The sequence below is a fragment of the Scyliorhinus canicula genome, chromosome 6 (genome assembly GCF_902713615.1).
Source record: "Scyliorhinus canicula chromosome 6, sScyCan1.1, whole genome shotgun sequence".
In the NCBI taxonomy this organism is placed as follows: domain Eukaryota; kingdom Metazoa; phylum Chordata; class Chondrichthyes; order Carcharhiniformes; family Scyliorhinidae; genus Scyliorhinus; species Scyliorhinus canicula.
The window spans coordinates 78,418,655-78,440,619 of NC_052151.1; the positions used below are offsets into that span (position 1 = coordinate 78,418,655).

Here is a 21,965-nt window from a genome sequence, read left to right on the forward strand (position 1 = left end):
GGCCAGTAAGGGAATCAAGGGTAATGGGGAAAGTGTAGGAAAGTGGACGTGAGAATGTCAGATCACCCATTGTATTATTGGATGGCAGAGCAGGCTTGAGGGGTTGAATGGCCGATTCCTGTTTCTTATGGTCTTAATCTCTTTGAACAGTTGTGGAAATTAAGCTTTCAAATCTTTAGGCTGCTTTTGGTTTTCCAAATCCTCCACTTTAGTTTAATTATAAATCTGTACAGGCTTAATATTGAACAATCCTGGTTCTGGATTACGTATCAGATTTTATTGAGTCATCTAACCCAGGACTTTAAGTTGTGTCCATGGTGTTAGAATTTTAGAATCGTAGAATCCCTACAGTGCAGAAGGAGGTCAATCGGCCCATCGAGCCTGCACCAACCCTCTGAAAGAGCATCCTAACTAGGCCCAATCCCCGACTTTAAACATGTAACCACACCTAGGGGCAGTTTAGCACGGATAATCCACCTAACCTGCACATTTTTGGATTGTGGGAAGAAACCAGAGCACCCGGAGAAAATCCATGCAGACACGGGAGAAAGTGCAACTCCATACAGTCACCCAAGGTCGGAATCAAACAACTGTGCCACTGTGCTGTATACTTCATGGCCGGAGAAAATGTTATTTTTGACTACAGTTCAGGTCAGAAAGAACTGAAACTTCAGCTCCAGTGTCCAGTTTAAAATGTGCTGTGGCCGTCGACTAAAATTTCAGCACTCCAACAACTTTGTGTTAACCATTTAATCTTGCCCAGGAACGACACCTCTGCGTCAATAACATCTTCAATTTGTTGGATTCTGCTAACCTTTGAGGGTGTTTCTGCAATATTGACTCCTTGCTATGACACAGTTCTTTAAAAGGACCCACCTTCTTACAAAAATTCATTTGTTACGATGCCACCGATTCCTGCTTCATCCGACAACATTTGGATATCTTTGGCAAAACGACCTATTGATTATAAAAGTGTACTGACTTGTTCTTTGCTGGGGTTTGTAGGGAGTCCTGATGCGGTGCGGTACCCTGAAAAACTCTGGCGCCAGTTCAGCCTCATTTCCCCCTAGTTTGGACCTGCAACTTGCTCGAAGCAATCTGGTGATGGCAATGATTTCTCCATTCTGTCTTTTCTTTTAACCTGGTGCTTTTCCACATGATATTCGGTCGCTGGCTGTTTGTTTTCCTGCTGTCCATCTATCTGCTGCCAATATTTAATGCTCTTGTGTTCGAGACGTTCTTGATGACTCTTGTTGTTGCCTTTAGAGATGCAATTTAACATCAACTTTATTCAAAACCGAACAGAACAGTTATCTCGAATACAACTTCATCCTTGCCACGAGGTTGCAAGTGAGAACCCGATCACAATAGTTATTTGATCTTGCATCATTTCCCCAAGATGGTGTAAACTGTCTCATTTACACATTCATATCAACCCTCTACACTACAGATCTGATATGACTCTGGAAGCACAGGTGTGAATGTGACCGGGACTTCTTGTGAGTTAGGATAAGGGGAGCAGAGCTTTGTGTTGAATCAAGTTTATGGTGCTTGGCACGCCACGATAATAAAATAATCAAGTCGAGAAGTAATCAAAAATGGGTGAGGGTTTCTGCAGCAGGCAAACTGAGACGGGGCAAAGAAAGACGGACAGTGTTAAGGAGATGAAAGTAGGCATTGGTGAGAGAGCAGATGTGTAGCTGGAAGATTATACCAAGGTTAGAAACAGTACCTAGGTTGTCTTGTGGCCTCATTCAGCCTCAGATAGTTACGAGGGAGAGGAATGGCTCAGGGAATGAGTAACTCATGGGTTGTTTCCTCCAACATCAACCATCTCCTAAAAACGCCACTCCACTATTGCCCCCGTTCAGATACGTTAATGTCCTTGACATTTTATACATCATAAATCACCCTTCATTATTGATGATTCTTCAGTGTTAAGCTCCCATCATAACTTTTCTGAGAACAAGATAATCCACACCAGCCTATGTCATTGATCTGGACAGCATCTAACCTGTGCTAACAGGCAGTGTTTGTGTCCTCTAACTGACAGTTAATGATCACTTTGAACAAGAAAAGTTTCAACCATCTCAACCTGACTTTCAATGATACCATCGTTCCTGCGCCCCTCCCACCTGCATCTTCTAGGTCTACTGTGACTTGACCAACCATAGTAACAATGCTGGTTGTGATGGATATAAGAAATTGCCATACTCTATAGTAAGTATTTTTGTAGTAATATTAAAACCTAGGTTAAAGTTCATACAGACAGTATGTCTGCTAGATCTATGACTAAAAGTGAGGTAATCAGAGATTTTTGCAGGGTAAGTATTTTGCTAATAGATATTAAAAACTATTTTAACTGTTTGCAGATCGAGAGCCATCTCAGGACAGTTGTAACAGTTTGAGTCTGGCTAAATAAATCAAGGCACATCTTGTAACAAGAGACAAAAGAACGCTGTGTGCTTTTGAGTGCAGCTCGTGTTCTCACCTGAGCAGGTTTTTAAGCTTGGTCCTAAAAACAAGTTTCTGTCTGTAAGGACTCTGCACCAAGATAAGCAAGTAAAACAGTTAACTGTATACATAAGTGGTATCTGAAATATATGGGTTTGCTTAATTGGAATATAGAGGCAGGTTTCAGAGAGCAAGATGTAGTAATTGTTAACTATAAAGCTATTTCTTTGTTGCGAATGTGCTTATTTCTGTGTTCAAATTGAAGTTTGTTTTAATATAAAAGCGGTCTACGGTCATTGTTATCACTCTTAGGCTGCAGTGACATTTCCTCACAGTTTTACCAAATTCTAATCCGCAATCTGAACCAAAATTAGGGTTCTGGTCTGGACCCACAGCAGGTGCAAGAGCAGGACAAAAGTTTTCGGTACTTTTTAATGAATGATTCATCTCTTGACCTCTCAAAGCCTCACCACCACTACAAGGGCGTAGTCAGGAGTTCTGAAATGTTGTTACATAAGCACATGTTGGAACCATTTTGCACACAATAAAGTCCCACAAATAACAGTGCGATAAAATCTGTTTTGATGGTGTTGACAGATATTGGCCAGCACTCTGGTAGCTTTCTTCTGCTCTTTGAACAGTGTGATGGATCTTTTATGTCCACTTGAGCTGGCAAAGGAGGATATCGCGATAACTCCCTCATCCAAAATCTGACATCTTCGTTAAAGAGCTTAATGTTCTCTCATTCTGGAGTGGGGCTTGATCCCATGACCTACCAACTCAGATGAAAGTACCTCCTTTTTTTAAAGTGTTATAATCCCAGTTTAATTGCAATGTCTGAATATATAATAGCATCTTTTCTTTGAGAATATTCTTACCAATGATGGTATAATGAGGAGTGGGACTGCAGTGAGATGTGAAGCCATTAGCAAAGTATTGTTACATAAAAAGATACCCTTTAATAATAGCATGGCACGTGAGTTAAATTTAAATTGTCAGCCAAAGACAGAATATAATTCATGCAGTTTGACTACAACATACTTCATATTTGAGACTGAAGTATTTTGGACTTGATTGTAAAATTCGTAATTTTAATGATTGATAAAAATAAACCTACAAAAATTGAACAGTCTTTTACTGAAGGGTGTATAATAACGGAGAGGCTTATTGTCAAGGTTAGATATGTTACTATTAACACTTCTTGTGAGGGAAGCTTTGGTAAAACGGGGAGCCAAAAGGAGGCAGAATGGTTTCGGAATAGGTCAAACTAATTGTAAGTAAGCATGAAATGAATGAAAACGACCAAACAAAGGAATGATTCTCATATTCTTCATGGTATAAGCCTCATCTTGTGCACTGTTGAATGCAATGATGTGTATTGTTTATTATTCAGAATTTTTATCTGGATAATTTTACCTTGAGGTTTGTCTGATCTTTTGGGTATACAGTTGGTCAGATCTGCAGTAAATCCAAAAGCTGATTTCTATTATTTGAAGTTTCAGGTTGCTTAGTTTGCTAACAAACACTATTTAAAACGAGAAATCATGAAAAGGCAAAGCCTGTGATATAAGACACCATCACTCACTGAAACAAAAATATGAGGCAACGGGCGGGATTCTCCGGCCGCGTCCGCCCGTCAACCAGAGAATCCCGCCTGAGGTCCATTGTCCGCGTCTCGCCCTTGTGGTGGGCGGAGTGGAAGAATCCAGCCCAATATTAGACAAAGTTAAAAATGTTTGGACTGACTAACTTCTACTCATGACATCTGCGGTGACATTTATATATTCAATGGTTATGGCAGTGACAAAAGATTATTTTTGTAAAAGAAAACTTGCTTCTGGTACCAAAATTTCACACGCTGGTGAGAGTTTCTGCTTTTCAGTTGTGTGTTATTGCTTGGTGACTGCAAAATCACTCAGCAATTTGTAATGGAAGGGATGCAGCTTGTGCCACAGTGATAGCTGGTCTTTAACATTAATAACGAAAAGAAGGTTTTAAATGTATCAGCTTGGTGGAAACTCAGCTGGGCTTGGGTTGAAAAATAATATTTTGTTGGACATGACGGAGGAAGTAAATTAATAAGGTAAAGCTTCCTGCTCAATAGTTGCCGTTGCTTGCCAGAAGAGATGCTTTGCATTCCCACAATACTCTGTTAAATTAAATTCCTGTTGTCTAATTATAGCTTTCCCCATTACCCCAGAGGCATTTTGGAGCTCCAGCAGTTCTTTGTGCAAATATCTTTTTACAACGTCTTGAATTCATGCCTATCATGATTGTGATAGTTTAATGTGCTGAACATTGTTCTCGTCAAATTCCTGTCCTGTGGACTAACCAGGAAAATCTACCTGTTTATCTACCCAGTTAACGGGCGGCACGGTGGCGCAATGGTTAGCTCTGTTGTTTCACAGTGCCAGGGTCCCAGATTCGATTCCCGGCTTGGGTCACTGTCCGCGTGGAGTCTGCATGTTCTCCCAGTGTCTGTGTGAATTTTCTCCAGGTACTCCTGTTTCCTCCCACAAGTCCTGAAAGACATGCTTTTGGGTGGATCAGCCATGCTAAATTGCCTTTGGTGTCCAAAAAGGTTAGGTGGGGCTACTGGTTGCGGGGATGGGGTGGAGTTGTGGGCTTGAGTCAGGTGCTCTTCCCAAGGGCCAGCGTAAATTTTATGATTCTGAAGTCTCCCTCCGTGTACCTAAAAAGGCGCCGGAATGTGGCGACTAGAGGATTTTCACAGTAACTTCATTGCAGTGTTAATGTAAGCCTCCTTGTTACACTAATAAATATTATTATTATTATTCAGAACATATTTCTTAACTGCTTATATAAACTTTGTTGAGGTTATTTCTGTCACTGGTGAAAATACATCAGAGCATGTTTAATCTTCTGATAGATAGTTTAATGTTTTTCTTCCAGGCATTTTTTTTTTGTAGAAGCAGGAAGCAGGGATGAATAAACTCCTTCTGAAAACTTCTTGAATAAACTGTGATGTTTTAAAATTTAAAAAAAATTAATTATAAGTGGTTGTCAAGTGGTGAAATCCTTTAGTTGAACCCTATTTTTCATCCCGGGAGACCACTTGCATGTAAACCTGTGTGTGAAGCGAGATGTACGTGAATAAAACAGTTGTGTAATTATTTTTGTAGAGCCCGAAATATGTGCTATGAAGGCAAACAAAAAAAACGGACTGGATCAGCTTCTGGCTGAAGCTACTTACCAAATTACCCTACCTGTCAGCTGCTGACTGGGGGCAGTTGTAACCTTTGCAGAAAGTGCATGTGTGGAGTCCAGGAAAGGGCCACAGGTTTGTGTTACAGTCTAAGTTGTCACAAACACAATTGATAAGGACTGAGGGTTGAAAGCAAAGCCAAGTTAAGGTTGTGTTTCAACTTATTGTCTGTGTTACTACTTTATATTTTATCTTTTTGTCCAATCCTTTTCTTACTTGATTGACTTGCAAAATTGACTATAATGGTTCACCCCACATGCTGCCCTCCAGCTACAAATGTGCACAGAGAGACGCAATACACTTTCATGCTCTTTTTAGGGGGTAAACACCACTTTGTTTGAGATCCTTGATCTTCATCAGCCTATTGAGTTGTGTTACGGGTTGACTTGTATGTTCTTCCTTTATAACCCTTAAATTTGATGTGCCTATTTCCTCGCTCGAACAGATAAAGCTATTGTTGGAGTAATAATGTGTCATATAGGCTAGATTTTCAACTTCTTTTCCCAGGATCACTTTTACCAGTCGGCCAACCTCCACGACACCTACGCCGGCCGGCTGACCTTCGCAGCACCCACGCCGGCCAGACGACGTCCATGACACCCAAGGCAGCCGACCGACTCTGCGACACCCACGGTCGACCCCTGCGATACCCACGGTCGTCCCCTGCGACACCCACGGTCGACCTCTGCGACACCCACGGTCGTCCCCTGCGACACCCACGGTCGACCTCTGCGACACCCACGGTCGACCTCTGCGACGCCCACGGTCGACCTCTGCGACGCCCACGGTCGACCTCTGCGACGCCCACGGTCGACCTCTGCGACGCCCACGGTCGACCTCTGCGACGCCCACGGCCGACCTCTGCGACGCCCACGGCCGACCTCTGCGACGCCCACGGGCGACCTCTGCGACTCCCACGGGCGACCTCTGCGACTCCCACGGGCGACCTCTGCGACTCCCACGGGCGACCTCTGCGACTCCCACGGGCGACCTCTGCGACTCCCACGGTCGACCTCTGCGACTCCCACGGTCGACCTCTGCGACGCCCACGGTCGACCTCTGCGACGCCCACGGTCGACCTCTGCGACGCCCACGGTCGACCTCTGCGACGCCCACGGTCGACCTCTGCGACGCCCACGGTCGACCTCTGCGACGCCCACGGTCGACCTCTGCGACGCCCACGGTCGACCTCTGCGACGCCCACGGTCGACCTCTGCGACGCCCACGGTCGACCTCTGCGACGCCCACGGTCGACCTCTGCGACGCCCACGGTCGACCTCTGCGACGCCCACGGTCGACCTCTGCGACGCCCACGGTCGACCTCTGCGACGCCCACGGTCGACCTCTGCGACGCCCACGGTCGACCTCTGCGACGCCCACGGTCGACCTCTGCGACGCCCACGGTCGACCTCTGCGACGCCCACGGTCGACCTCTGCGACGCCCACGGTCGACCTCTGCGACGCCCACGGCCGACCTCTGCGACGCCCACGGCCGACCTCTGCGACGCCCACGGCCGACCTCTGCGACACCCACGGCCGACCTCTGCGACACCCACGGCCGACCTCTGCGACACCCACGGCCGACCTCTGCGACACCCACGGCCGACCTCTGCGACACCCACGGCCGACCTCTGCGACACCCACGGCCGACCTCTGCGACACCCACGCACGGCCAACCTCTGCGACACCCACGGCCGACCTCTGCGACACCCACGGCCGGCCTCTGCGACACCCACGGCTGGCCGTCCGAGTGCCCAATCGGGATTCGGAGTTGGGAATCACCCCAGGGCGGGGAGTTCTCTTCGGGAGAGGCATTCCAGAACTAGCTGCAGGCATGCTGCTGCTCTTGTAGACTCTGATAAATACATTCTTTGTTGTTCACTATGGAGTCTCTGAAACACCTTCATAACCGATTAGGACAAGTAGGCTTTTAAAAGAAATCTCTTTTTGATTGCCTCACCAATTGCAGCATGTCGAGTCTAGTTGCTATGCCCTTCTCCAGCTCTGTCAGTACTGGAGTTACTGAGCCACTCTTCGTGATGGACGTTGAAAGCCCCCACCCAGATATATAATTTGCTCTTGCCACCCTCTGTGCTTCTTCCAATTGATGTTCAAAGTGGAAGAATTTTGATTCATCAGCTGGTTGGGAAGAGATGGGCGGGTGATGGGGTGCGGGTGCTAGCGTTAATCAGGTGTATCGTTGACCATGTTTGACCTGATGCTAGCACAGTGGTTAGCACTGTTGCTTCATAGCGCCAGGGTCCCAAGTTCGATTCCTGACTTGGGTCACTGTGCGGAGTCTGCACATTCTCCCTGTGTCTGCCTGTGTTTCCTCCGGGTGCTCCAGTTTCCTCCCACAAGTCCCGAAAGACGTGCTGTTAAGTAATTTAGACATTCTGAATTCTCCCTCAGTGTACCCGAACAGGCTCCGGAATGTGGCGTCTAGGGGATTTTCACAGTAACTTCATTGCAGTGTTAATGTAAGCCTACTTGTGACAATAAAGATTATTGTTATTATTATTATGAGATTTCAGTAGAGTCGATGTTGAAAACTCCCTGGGCAACTCCCTCCTGACTGCATGCCAGTGTACTGCCACCTCTGCCGGGTCTGTCCTACCAATGGAACATGACATACCCAGGGATGGTGATGGTGGTGTCTGGAACATTCTGTGAGCATGACTCTGTCAGGACGTTGCTTGACCAGTTTGTGGGACAGCTCTCCCAATTCTGCCACAAGCCCTAACATGTTAGTAAGGAGGACTTTGCAGTGTCGAGTTGGGGTTGTCATTGCCATGACCAGTGTCTAGGTTCACTTTGCAGTGTCGAGTTGGGGTTGTCATTGCCATGACCAGTGTCTAGGTTCACTTTGCAGTGTCGAGTTGGGGTTGTCATTGCCATGACCAGTGTCTAGGTTCACTTTGCAGTGTCGAGTTGGGTCTGTCATTGCCATGACCAGTGCTTAGGTTCACTTTGCAGTGTCGAGTTGGGGTTGTCATTGCCATGACCAGTGTCTAGGTTCACTTTGCAGTGTTGAGTTGGGGTTGTCATTGCCATGACCAGTGCCTAGGTTCACTTTGCAGTGTCGAGTTGGGGTTGTCATTGCCATGACCAGTGCCTAGGTTCACTTTGCAGTGTCGGGTTGGGGGTGTCATTGCCATGACCAGTGTCTAGGTTCACTTTGCAGTGTCGAGTTGGGTCTGTCATTGTCATGACCAGTGCTTAGGTTCACTTTGCAGTGTCGAGTTGGGTCTGTCATTGCCATGACCAGTGCTTAGGTTCACTTTGCAGTGTCGAGTTGGGGTTGTCATTGCCATGACCAGTGTCTAGGTTCACTTTGCAGTGTCGAGTTGGGTCTGTCATTGCCATGACCAGTGTCTAGGTTCACTTTGCAGTGTCGAGTTGGGGTTGTCATTGCCATGACCAGTGCTTAGGTTCACTTTGCAGTGTTGAGTTGGGTCTGTCATTGCCATGACCAGTGTCTAGGTTCACTTTGCAGTGTCGAGTTGGGGTTGTCATTGCCATGACCAGTGCCTAGGTTCACTTTGCAGTGTCGAGTTGGGGTTGTCATTGCCATGACCAGTGCTTAGGTTCACTTTGCAGTGTTGAGTTGGGTCTGTCATTGCCATGACCAGTGCCTAGGTTCACTTTGCAGTGTCGAGTTGGGGTTGTCATTGCCATGACCAGTGCCTAGGTTCACTTTGCAGTGTTGAGTTGGGTCTGTCATTGCCATGACCAGTGTCTAGGTTCACTTTGCAGTGTCGAGTTGGGGTTGTCATTGCCATGACCAGTGCCTAGGTTCACTTTGCAGTGTTGAGTTGGGTCTGTCATTGCCATGACCAGTGTCTAGGTTCACTTTGCAGTGTTGAGTTGGGTCTGTCATTGCCATGACCAGTGTCTAGGTTCACTTTGCAGTGTTGAGTTGGGTCTGTCATTGCCATGACCAGTGTCTAGGTTCACTTTGCAGTGTCGAGTTGGGTCTGTCATTGCCATGACCAGTGCCTAGGTACACGTTGGGTGTTTCCTCCGGTTTCATTCATTTTTGACTTTGGAATGGGTTGGTTCAACATTACACGGGCCGTTTTACCAAATGAGTCCAGGTGACTCCTCCTTTGACCTCTGGGATATAATTGGTGTGGTCAGCTGTATCTAATTTAAAGTCCAAAGATGTGCGGGTTAGGTGGATTGGCCATGCTAAATCGCCCGTAGGGTGGATACGTGGGTTTGAGTAGGGTGATCATTGCTCGGCACAACATCGAGGGCCGAAGGGCCTGTTCTGTGCTGTACTGTTCTGTGTTCTATGTTCTATGTAATGTTCCTGCAATATGAATCGAGGGATACACAGTGATGTCTGTGTCACCTTCATTTGCATTTCTAGAACACTTTTTAACTTTTCTGAATGGGTTGGTGCAGCCTCTCGGGTCGCAGCTGGCTTAGAGAAAGCAGTGGAGAGGTGGGGTTGCTGCCCTGTGTGCAGCTGACTTGTTTTCCTCCTCCGTATGCCTCCGATCATGGGACATAAATAAAGCCTAGCCCACTATCCCTTCCTTGCCTTTAGTACTTTATCTTTTGGTATTCTTGGCTGCACGTTGTTCCTGAGCTCAAAATAGAATGTGCACAACAACCTGGTCATTCCTTGTTCCTATAACTTCCAAAGTTTGGAACTAATTTTCTAATGGCTAATCATCACTTTTTGATCGATGCAGCCTTTAATCTTTGTCTTTTCAACCTGAGTGTGCCCTCGACATTTCCGCTCAGGAAACTGAATAACCCCTTTGAAGCAAGGGTCTTGGCAAATAGAGGAAATCCCCATTTCGTCGTGCTGTCATCTCTTGCCTTTGTGATTGCAAATTGATATTGGAACTTTAAAAAAGAAAACTGCATTTCATATAAGACTCCCAAGAGTTATGAATACATTGTTTTAAGATCAAAAACCAGCTTATATTTATTAAGAAGTCAATATCGTGAAAACCCCAGTGTTTCTGGGCCGATTTACTGGCTGTATTTACATTTAAAAATAAGTCCAAATTTGCAGAAAGGAGGAAAGGAAAATGAGTAGGTGAGAAATGATTAAAGAAACAGTGCCAGGATTCTCCCCTACCCAGCGGACGGGGGGTCCCGGCGTGTCGGAGTGGTGTGAACCACTCCGGCGTCGGGCCGCCCCAAAGTGCGGAATTCTCCGCACCTTTAGGGGCCAAGCCCTCACATTGAGGGGCTAGGCCCGCGCCGGAGTGGTTCCCACTCCGCCAGCTGGTGTAAACGGCTTTTGGCGCTATGCCAGCCGGGGTCGAAAGGACTTTGTCGGCCAGTGTAAGTCGGCACATGTGCCGGAGCGTCAGCGGCTGCTGACGTCATATCTGCGCAAGGGAGAGGGTTTCTTCTGCCTCCGCCATGGTGAAGGCCATGGCGGAGGCGGAAGAAAAAGAGTGCCCCCACGGCACAGGCCCGCCCGCCGATTGGTAGGCCCCGATCGTGGGCAAGGCCCCCCCCCCCCCCCCCCCCCCCCAAGGACCCCAGAGCCCGCCCGCGCCGCCAATCCCGCCGGTCAGGTAGGTGTTTTGATTCCCGCCGGCGGGAGAGGCCTGTCAGCGGCGGGACTTCGGCCCATCGCGGGCCAGAGAATCGCCGCGGGGGCCCACCCGACCAGCGTTGCGTGATTCCCGCCCCCGCCGAATCTCGGGGGGCGGAGAATTCGGGACATGGCGGGGCGGGATTATCGCAGGCCCCGGGCGATTCTCCGACCCCCCGGGAATCCCACCCCAGGTCAGTCTCGGGATAAGTTCTATTATGTAACTACAGCAAAAACATTTTCCCCTCAGTTAATCTCAAAATTACAAGCTCCTGTAAGTTTTTCATTTTCTCGCACAGTAAAACAAACATGCTTTTATAATGCCATGGAGAAACCCCGCAGAGCATATTCAATGTTGTCTCTAAGTTGCTTAGTGTCTTAACACCAATACTAGAAACAGCATAGACTGTCCATAGGAAATAATTAAGTCATCAAATGGTAATAGTGTGTAATACCCTTAATTGACCATTTCTGTTGGATCTCCACTGACAATGTTTGAATATCTTGCACAGGTTATTCATACATATACAGTGTAAAACAAATCAAAGCTAACTAAAATGTGCTCACAGTGGTTTTGAGTTTACAAGCAATCCTCACCTGAAGAGCATTGCACTTCCCTGGATTCAATTACTTTAGTAAGCTGACTTTACAGTGCCGTTGATCAGTGCGGCACCCAATGAGAATTCCGATTTCAGCGGCATTACTGTAATTATCTTACCCTGTCAGAGCAGCCATAATATATCCTCACGTTTGAGTTGTATTTATCTGAAATTATTAGGAAAATTAGAGCAATTTCATTCTTCACGCCATTTACTTTATGAGGACGTGACTTCCCCCATGGAGCAGCAGGCTGCATTGGGAACCCCGCAAATTAATGGTTCATATCATAAAAATTCAGGGTTTTTTTTCTCTTCCCCCCCCCCCCCCCCCCCCCCCCCCCCCCCCACGTCTCTCACTATAAAAAGTAATAAATTGTGAGAGTGTGATTTCTTGCCAGTGGGTGAGGTAAGATGATTTAGATCACGTTTTACTGCCTGATGAGCAGTGTCCTCTCGGTCAGACTTAAGCCTGTGTCCCCACATTTCTCATTACTCTTGAGCTAAATAGGGGCTGATTGTATCTAAATTGCTTAGCACAGGGGCCACAGACGAGTGCCGTGAGCAGGGGACGACCAGCTTTTCAGTCTGGGAATAACCACAATGTGCTACTGCAGTATTAGCCCACTTGAGTTTTTTTTAAAGAAGGGACTGTTAATGCTCTTGGCAAAAATATAAATGTTGAAAAAAAAATCTCTTGGTGCTTTGATATATAAAGTGGAATGTGGGAACTAGTGGGATAATGACACTTATCAGCTTTGGATGGATTAGAGCCCTATTGTCACCTTCACTCTATTCAATTTAAACAATTAAAATAGTAGATCATCACTTTGAAGTTCTTGGCAGTGGTGAGTAGACTGTGCTGCCTCCTGCTGGCAGATTGCTTTCTGGCTTAGTCTTTTAATCAGAGAAAGAGATTTGCCATGATCTATCTCCACTGACTTGTCACAGCCTTCTGTAGCGTTTTGCCAAGCCATGATGATGAAACAAAGTAGCATTTTTTTGCCTCTTTTCTGTCTTTTCCCCCCCAATGATATAACTCCTGGCTCACCAAAACCTCAAGACCTTCATTTATGATAGAAAAAAGCTTCATAAAGGTGCTTTCTATGCGGGTGTGTTTTTTTTAATAATAGTCGTGCTATTGTACATTTTAAATATAGAGAGTATGCCAGCGAGGGATAATTAGTCTTAAGTAGGGAAGTCTCCACTTAAATATAAGACCATTGTAAGTACAGCACATGAGGTCTTCACTTTAAAAGGCTGGGACAGCAACATCATTTATTATTTCAAAAGACTTTTACTTCTCTTTCTAAAATGTTCAAGGGAGATGTTGCCCGTCATCTGACAGATGTGGCACCTGGTGATGAGTTCATTCACGATGGCCGCACTGCAGATTCCACTTTGATGATTCCATCAAGCTATAAATCCAGTCAAGCTTTAGTGATATCTGATATCGCAAATTAAAAGCAGTTGTCATATACAACTAAATGGTTAAAAATCTAAAACTGTTAAAAGTTTGTTAATAATTAAAGGATCAATTATAGTTTAATGCACATTGTTGCTCTATTTATTTATCTCGGTGGACCACAGGCCTTTCCCTTATGTCGATCAAATGACCACGCAACCAGTTAGTTAGTTCAAAAGATGGTTTATTTACATACACAAGAGTTATCTCAACATGCAAACACAATATATTCTACGAGTTAAGCTACACCTATAAGCTACAATAACCTATACTTAACGTCAGGGCGACCGGCACTGTGCAAATGGATAAAGGCTTTTATCTGGATTTCACTTGGCTGGTTCGAAGAAAGTGGCTCTGTCTCTGCTGGGCTCATCCGTCAGGTAGCGATCGTTGCTCTTAAACTTAGCTGGCTGTTCCTGCTGCAATTTGGTGGCACAGGCCAGATCCAAGAGAGACAGAACACATGGCTGTGCTCCCTTTTATCCCTCTGGGATTTCATGCTCTTTGGGACGGTCCTGAACCTTGGACCCAATGGTTTGACAGGGCTCTGATCACTCTCTCCGATTTCAGCCAATAAAGGGGTGGGTGCCTTGGTGTCTGGGCGGGTCCTTAGAGGTCATTGACCTTGGCAGTTGTGCTTTGAGTAAGGGGTGTGGCGTCGATCAGTCTGTGGCTGTACCGGTTGCTTGATTGGAGTTCTTTTGTCCTGGGAAAATGGGCCATTGAAATGTAAACGGACGGGGGATTCGGTCAGGTCTGCTTACCTGTGCTTTAGATACACATAGGCTGTGTATCTGTCTGAGTCCTGGCTTGGCCGGTCACTATAATTTAGGTCACTATAACATTTAATTTATCCGCACAGTTGATCTCTAGCTAACACTATCAGAGCTACTCTCATGCTGCTGGTGAATATCAAAGAACTTGTATTCAGTACAAAATTTTAAACAGCAGCATCACATTTCTACTTAATCCTCAAGAAACGTGTGCCTTTAACTGTCATAGGGCATCTTACACTAGAATCAGAAGGGTAATTTTGTGTTGGGCGACATGAATTAAACCATGGGGTAGAAGAAGAAGAAGGAAAAAGCCGGGCAGGCTTCATCAGTACTTTGGATACCTTAATACTTAGGCGGTGTCTCTTTCTCATCATCTGGACACCTCAGGGGTCTGTACCAAACAGTGTTGTAAAAGCATTACCGAAACGAGACCCAATATCTGAAACATCACCATCTCCCGGTTGCCAGACTCGTGCCTGCCGTTTCCGTGCCTTGGCAGTGTGGGCCGTCGGATGGTTCGATTCGTCGTGCTGTACCAGTCTGCAAGAGTTGTTGCGGTGCCAAAGAGGGGCTTGTTTGTTGTGAGGCATAGGGGCAGTGGGAGTGGAGGCCATGTTACTGTGGTCGGGCGGTGGATATGGCGGTGGCTGAGGAAGGGCATATAGGGGGGAGGGGGGTCAAAGATATCTAAGTCGTGGTTCCGGGGGCTGGGGTGACTGGTGGCAGAGAGATCACGCCAGTGTTCAGGGATAATAATCAAATCCAGGAGGCTTTCGCTGTCGTCGGAGTCAAATGCAAGCTGAAAGTCTGTATCTGTGCGCGGAGACAAGTTCGGGTCTGTGGACGTAGATGAGGAATAAATGCCGGCATGGCTGGGGGAGGGTTGGAATAGGGGTTGGACTAGGTTGTCGATGGGTGGAGCGTAATCGTCTCCTATTGCCAGAGAGATGTGGTGGGAGTGGCTACATTGGGATCCATAGACTTTGAGTTGGTTGATGTGGAACCAACCAGTTTTACCGTTGGGGTACGTTTTTCTTGTACACGCAGGGGCTCACTTTGTCCGGAATGGAGTAGGGTCCTGCAAATTTGGGGGTGAGGAAAGAACTGGGGTTGTAAAGTGAAACCATTACTTGCTGACCGACTGTGTGTTCTACGGGGTGGACGGTTTTGTCAGAGCAGGCTTTACTCTGCTTCTTTCTAGTGCCTAATCGGACAGCTGCAGCGAGTTGTGCCGCTTTAATGTTATCTGTAACCTGTTGGACTTCTTTTTCGTGGGTGAGAGCGGTTACTGTAGGGCTTGCCAGATCGAGGTTAATAAATATTCCATACCCTTCATGGGCCGTCCGGTCATGAGAGTGTGGGGGGCTGAAACCTGTGGAACTGGGAACGGTGTTCCGAATAAACATGAGAGCAAATGGGAGAACTGTGTCCCACGTGGTATTGTTCTATTGCACCATCTTCCTCATGGTCGCTTTTAAAGTTCGATTAATTGTCTCGACGATGCCACTGGATTGGGGGTGATATGCTATGTGGAATTTCTGCCTGATCCCAAAAATTGTTAAAACATTTTGCATGACTCTGCCGGTGAAATGGGAACCTTGGTCTGACTCAATGCTGCGGGGGAGTCCGCAGCGTGTAAATATCTGTTGGGTCAAAATCTTAGCGGTGGCCTTTGCTGTGTTTGTCCGTGAGGGAAATGCTTCTACCCATTCAGTAAAGTTGTCGATTCCAACCAGCACGTACTGGAAACCATTTATGCAAGGGGGGAGGGGGCCAATATAGTCGAGTTGCAAATTTGTCCAAAGGCCATTCACAGGTCGGGTGTGACGTAATTGTCCTTTCTTGGAGTACCTTTCAGGATTGTTCTGAGCACAGATAAGGCAATTCTCGACATAAAGGGTTACATCGCTTTTTAAATTGGGCAACCAACACAAAGGTCTTTAATGGGCAATGGTATTGTCTATCCCCTGATGTCCGTGTCCGTCATGAAATTGGGAAATGAGCTGGTTTCTGTCCTGGGTGGGAACCACATAAATTCCGTTTTTTAAAACTATGCCATCCTGTACAGTCAGTGAGTCCTTCCATTTATCATAGGGGGCTGGGAAGGTGCCGTCTAAAACCTGTTTGAGGGTGTCGTCTGCTTTTTGGGCTTGAGATAGATCCTCAATATTGGTCTTGGAAACCTGGACTGAGTGTAACGGGTCACTTTCGGGTGGCTGCCAGAAGTGACCATGGCGTGATCCTGCTTTACCTAAGGCGTCTGCCTTTACATTACCGGGTGGGGAGGAGCAATGATGGCTTCTTACTTTAATTATACCATATGTGAAATCTGAGGCTACCTTGAGAATGTGCTTTAACAATGGGGCAGAGGGTAGGGGTTTTCCATGGGCTGAAACAAAACCTCGAGATTCCCGCAGTGGCCGGAATTCTGTTAAACTGTTGCACACGTGCAGGCTGTCGGAGTGTATGTCCGCGGGGGTGGGAAAAGAGTCGGGGTACTGAATTACATCGGCTATGACTGCAAGTTCTGCTGCTTGTGAACCTAGGTGGCCGGGCAATTTTCAAGAGATCTCTTCTAGTGGGCGTCCCTCCGCGTCTTCCACGTAAATTGCACAAACAGTAATTCTAACTCCATTTTTGATTGTGGAAGAACCATCTACATAAATTTTTTAAGTATCCCCTGTGGTTTGGGAATCCTTTGTCTTACTGCCTGCTCGGGGGTGTAGTGACTTTGGGATAAAGGGTCCTGTGTGGTGTTGGGCTGCTATGATCTGGCACTCATGTGAGGTCCCTGCATATTGGAGATTATTGGCCAGAAATGTGTGGGTTTGATGCGTTTTTCCGTAATGTCCCTGCCTTGTAATAGTAGTGTCCAGCGAGTTGCTCTGATTTGGCTGACTGAACCGTCCATTAATCTAACATCTAGTAATAGTTGCGTAGGGGTGTGCTCGGTCAAGATTGTGACTGGGTTGAGGCTTGTAATGTACGTAAAGTACTGTATTGCCCAAAAGACTGCAAGCAAGTGCCGTTCGCAGGCTGAGAATCCTTGCTCTACGGCGTCTAATGCTCTTGATGCATAGGCTACGGGTCCTAAGTGATCATGTCGTTCTTACAGGAGAACTGCTGGTAGTGTTCGGTCGGTGGTTGCTACTTCTGTGGCATAGGGCAAATCTGGGTCTGGAACTTGGAAAGCGGGGGTGTGCCTAGGGTGCGTTTTAAATCGTCAATGGCGTCTGTGTGCTGCGGAAGCCATTCCCATGGGGCGTTCTTTTTAATGAGCTCTGAGAGTGGGGCTGCTTAGTGGGGCTGCTTTAGTGGCAAAACCGTCTATATAATTTCTGCAATATCCTACCAAACTTAGGAATGACCGGAGTGCAGTGACATTTTGGGGCAGGGGCAATTTAACGATGGACTCGATCCGTTTTTGCTCAGTTTCTCTCTTCCCGTGGGTGATGATGGTGCCTAAATAAAGAACCTTTTCCTTTAAAATCTGAGCCTTTTTGGGGTTTACCTTGCATCCTATTGATTGCAGTAGGCCAAGTAATTCAGATAAAAGCTCTACGTGTTCCTCTTGTGTCCGTTTGCAAGAGCAGATCGTCTACATATTGTATTAGGCATTCGGGTCGGGAAAATTTAGAAAGTCCGTTCGCCAATTTTCGGTGGAAAATGGAGGGGTGTTATGGAATCCTTGTGGGAGGCATGTCCACGTATACTGCTGCCCTTGAAACGTAAATGTGAATTTATACTGGCAGGCCCTGGCTAATGGGATGGAAGCAAAAGCCATTGCTGATGTCCAGCACTGTGAAATACTTTGCCTGTACTCCCTCTTTGAGCATGCTCTCGGGACTTGTGGCAATAGTGGGGGCTGCTAAAGGGGTTACCTTAAAAGTTCACGGTAGTCAATCGTTAGTCGCCATGAACCATCGGACTTTTTTACGGGCCAAATTGGGGCATTATTTGTGAATAACTCCTTGGTCTATCAAACTGTTAATAACCTTCAAAATCTCACTTTCGGTTTGCTGTGGGAACCGTATTGCTTTTGCGGCTTTGGATCGGGACCTGAAATCTTCACTGTACCTGGGATCTTCCCACAGTCGTGTTTGTGTTGTGCGAACGAAGCTCTGTGATTTATGAGGACCTCGCTAATCGTCTGGTCTGCACTAATTGTTTGCGGATTAAACCAATAGTCTCCTACTGAGAAAATCCTGTTTTCATAATGCCCTACTGTGACCGTAGCGGGAGCCCTAGCTGTTTTAGCCATTCGCCAGACACATTTGTTTACTAGGCCAAAAGAAAGGTTATGGGAGCTCATAAAATCAATGCCTAAAATATGTTCGGCAGTTTGGGGTAAGTCAATAAAATAACGGCGTGTTTGGTGCTAATGTTCCCTATCTGGATGGGTATGGGAGCTGTGATGTATTCTTGTTGTATGTGGCCTGTGAATCCACTCAGGATGATGGAGTCTGTGGTGGGCCATTTGTCCTGTTGCAACATGGTGGAAAAGTTTAAAGTGGTGTGGGATCCTCCTGTGTCCCAAAGAAAATCGACTGTATGTCCCCGGACTGTGCCTGTAATTACTGGTATGCCTGATTTGTCCCAGCGTGTGTTACAGACCCAAGTTGGGGAGTCCGAACACCGTCAATCTAGGGAGTTAAACGCGAAGTCGTCTGAACGGGCGCTAACATTATGCATGGGTCTAACATTGTTCCTGGGTGGGTGGGGGGGGGGGGTTTGGTTGTTGGTATCGTTGATGGTTCGGGGGGTTTTGTCGGCAATTGTGGGCGTAATGTCCCATGTGGCCACAATTGTAACAGCCTCGTGGTGCCTGTGCTCTGGGGTGCTGTTCCTCGTGTCAACCCTTGTTTATCCATGCTGGGTCCTGGCTAATCCTAACTGGGTGCATGTTTGCTTCTATATCTGATCTGTCCATCGGTGCAGGGTTTATCCGATGCGCTAGAAAGTCGTTTAAGTCCCCAAACCTCATTGTGTGTGTTGTCTGCGGGGTCGTAGTTTACACAAGCCTTTTGACCTGCATCTGTGGCATGCGAGACTAAGGTGTGGGACCATTTAGCGGTGTCCTCCTCATTTAGGTGTGCGCGGTTCAATTGTCCGTAGACTGCCATGAAATGAATCCATAGACGAACAGCAAACGCGGTCAGGTATTCTCCATTCTTTTGCCTGCAGTGATTTAAACCTTTGACTGGATCTCCTCTGTTATACCCGATGGCATCTAAATGGCTTAATTCATTTCCTGTAGGGTTCCTCCTGCTACATTTTGGGGTCTGGCAAAGCTGACCTTACGGACTGGATAAGGCTCATAACTATTAGCTTTACTTCCTCCCTCTCATCTAGGCCGTATATAACTTTTGGTTGGCGCACCTCCTCAAAGAAGCTGTGCAGGTCTGCGGTGGGCTGGAATGGAATAATTTTCGTTCAAGCGTCTCTTAATTGGGTTACGGATAGTGGGGTGGTGTGAACGATATCAGGCTCTTCCTGATCCGATGACCTGCGTTCTGTGGTAACCGGATTCATGGGGGTCGAATTGTGAGTGGGGGCGTTTGCTGCCTGTGCAGTAGGTGCTGCGGGTGCTTTTCTTTTTGGGGCGTGGGGGGGGTTCGATTTTGATTTCCCGTGTTCTCTACATATTTTTGGGCGCTTAATCGGGAGCATCTTCCTCATCTAAAACCTGCCTGAAAGTGTACCTGAAGCCATTCTGTACTGAGAGTAGCGACTGTAACTTCTCTATCTTCTATCAGAGGGTTAGATAGGGTGGACAGTGAGAGCCTTCTCCCGCGGATGGAGGTGGCTAGCACGAGGGGACATAGCCTTAAATTGAGGGGTAATAGATATAGGACAGACGTCAGAGGTAGGTTTTTTACGCAAAGAGTGGTGAGGCCGTGGAATGCCCTACCTGCAACAGTAGTGAACTCGCCAACATTGAGGGCATTTAAAAGTTTATTGGATAAGCATATGGATGATAATGGCATGGTGTAGGTTAGATGGCCTTTAGTTTTTGACTTCCCATGTCGGTGCAACATCGTGGGCCGAAGGGCCTGTACTGCGCTGTATTGTTCTATGTTCTATGTTCTGTTGGCATTTTGCATGGTCAACGGTACTCTGCCTCTGTTCCTTAGTGGAGTTGTGGAGCGCTCCCAAAGCTGCTTTTAAATCTGCGCATTTGCTCGTTAGCTGGGCGACCTGTTGTTCTGTTTCCTCTCTTACCAGGACTGCGAGCTGTGTATCTTGGTAGGCTTTATCATACTGGGTCTGGAAGCTACTAAGGTGAACGAGACAAGATTGATGTGCGCGTTTTACATCCGCCATTTCCTTATCCTTAGCTGCTAACTGTTCCCGGAGTTGCTCAATTAACTTCTCGCTTTCGTTACTGTTTCCCACGTTCTTTTCTTCCTTCTCAATTATCTGCCTACGGAGCATCTTCACGACCTCCTCTGTGCCTCGCAACTGTGCCAAACAGGACATTATTGCCATCGGCTTTCTGGCTTCCCTGCATTTTTCTTGTGGACCTCGCTTAGGTTCTCCCACCAAGTCTGTCCTATCTTTCCTGGACCTGACTCATCATTTGCACAAAAATTCGACCAAAGGTGCCATCCTTTCCCCTTTAAGTATTTCCTTAACTCTCCCTCCCATATGGAGCATTGCTCTGCTCTGTTGGTCGCTGCGACCTCGGGTTCCTGTGGATTCATCAATCTTTCCATTGCTTTAGTGACCATTACTTCTCTTATCTCTTTCTCTACTTTTAATTTGGGACAGGGGAATAAGGTGGCGATTTGAACAGCTGGTATGGCTTAAGCTATTTTCCGGCTCACAATCCCTCGATAGTTGTACACAATTCTAACGAGTTTACCTTACTCTTCCTGTTAGGTACGCATGGGGGTTAGTACACACTTCCGAAATTCGGTTATTTGGTCGATATGGGACTTGCACTTGTGGTTCTTTCTCTTTCTCAAAATTGGATTCAACGTTTGTGGTTCTCTCGGAGTGACAAAGTCACTTCTAATCGAATCCCGTCAGAGTCGCCAATAATGTTGCTCTATTTATTTATCTTGGTGAACCACAAGCCTTTCCCTTATATCGATCAAATGACCACACAACCAGTTAGTTAGTTCAAAAGATGGTTTATTTACATACACAAGAGTTATCTCAACATGCAAAGGCAATATCTACTACGAGTCAAACTACACCTATCAGCTAAAATAATCTATACTTAACTTCAGGGTGACCGTCACTGTGCAAATGGATAAAGGCCTTTATCTGGATTTCACTTAGCTGGTTCGAAGAAAGTGGCTCTGTCTCTGCTGGGCTCATCCGTCAGGTAGTGATTGTTGGTCTTGAACTTAGCTGGCTGCTCCTGCTACGATTGGGTTGGTACAGGCCGGATCCAAGAGAGACTGAACACATAGCTGTGCTCTCTTTTATCCCTCTGGGATTTTGCGCTTTCTGGGGTGGTCCTTAACCTTGGACCCAATAGTTCGACAGGGCTCTGATCACTCTCTTCGATTTCAGCCAATAAAGGAGTGGGTGCTTAGGTAGCTGGGCGGGCCCTTAGCAGTCATTGGCCTTGGCAGTTGTGCTTTCTGAGCAAGGGCGCCGATCAGCCTGTGGCTGTACCGGTTGCTTGATTGGAGTTCTATTGTCCTGGGAAAATGGGCCATTAAAATGTAAACGAGTGGGGGTTTCAGTCAGGTCTAGTTACCTGCGTTTTAGATACACATAGGGTGTGTATCTGTCTGAGTCCTGGGTTGGCCATAATTCCCACGGTCCTTTGCAGGTGGCCATCTTAGATGGCTACAACATTCAACTAATCTTCTCTGTAGGTTTTTGATCCTGTTTATCAATTTTTGTAATTTTACTTGAAAAAAAA

General features: G+C 46.6%; 1 protein-coding gene across 3 annotated transcripts in view; it reads left to right on the forward strand.

Moving 5' to 3' along the window:
* mms22l (MMS22-like, DNA repair protein) overlaps window positions 1-21,965 on the forward strand; it is a 214,926-nt gene that overhangs the window by 109,298 nt on the left and 83,663 nt on the right. The window lies entirely within an intron of this gene.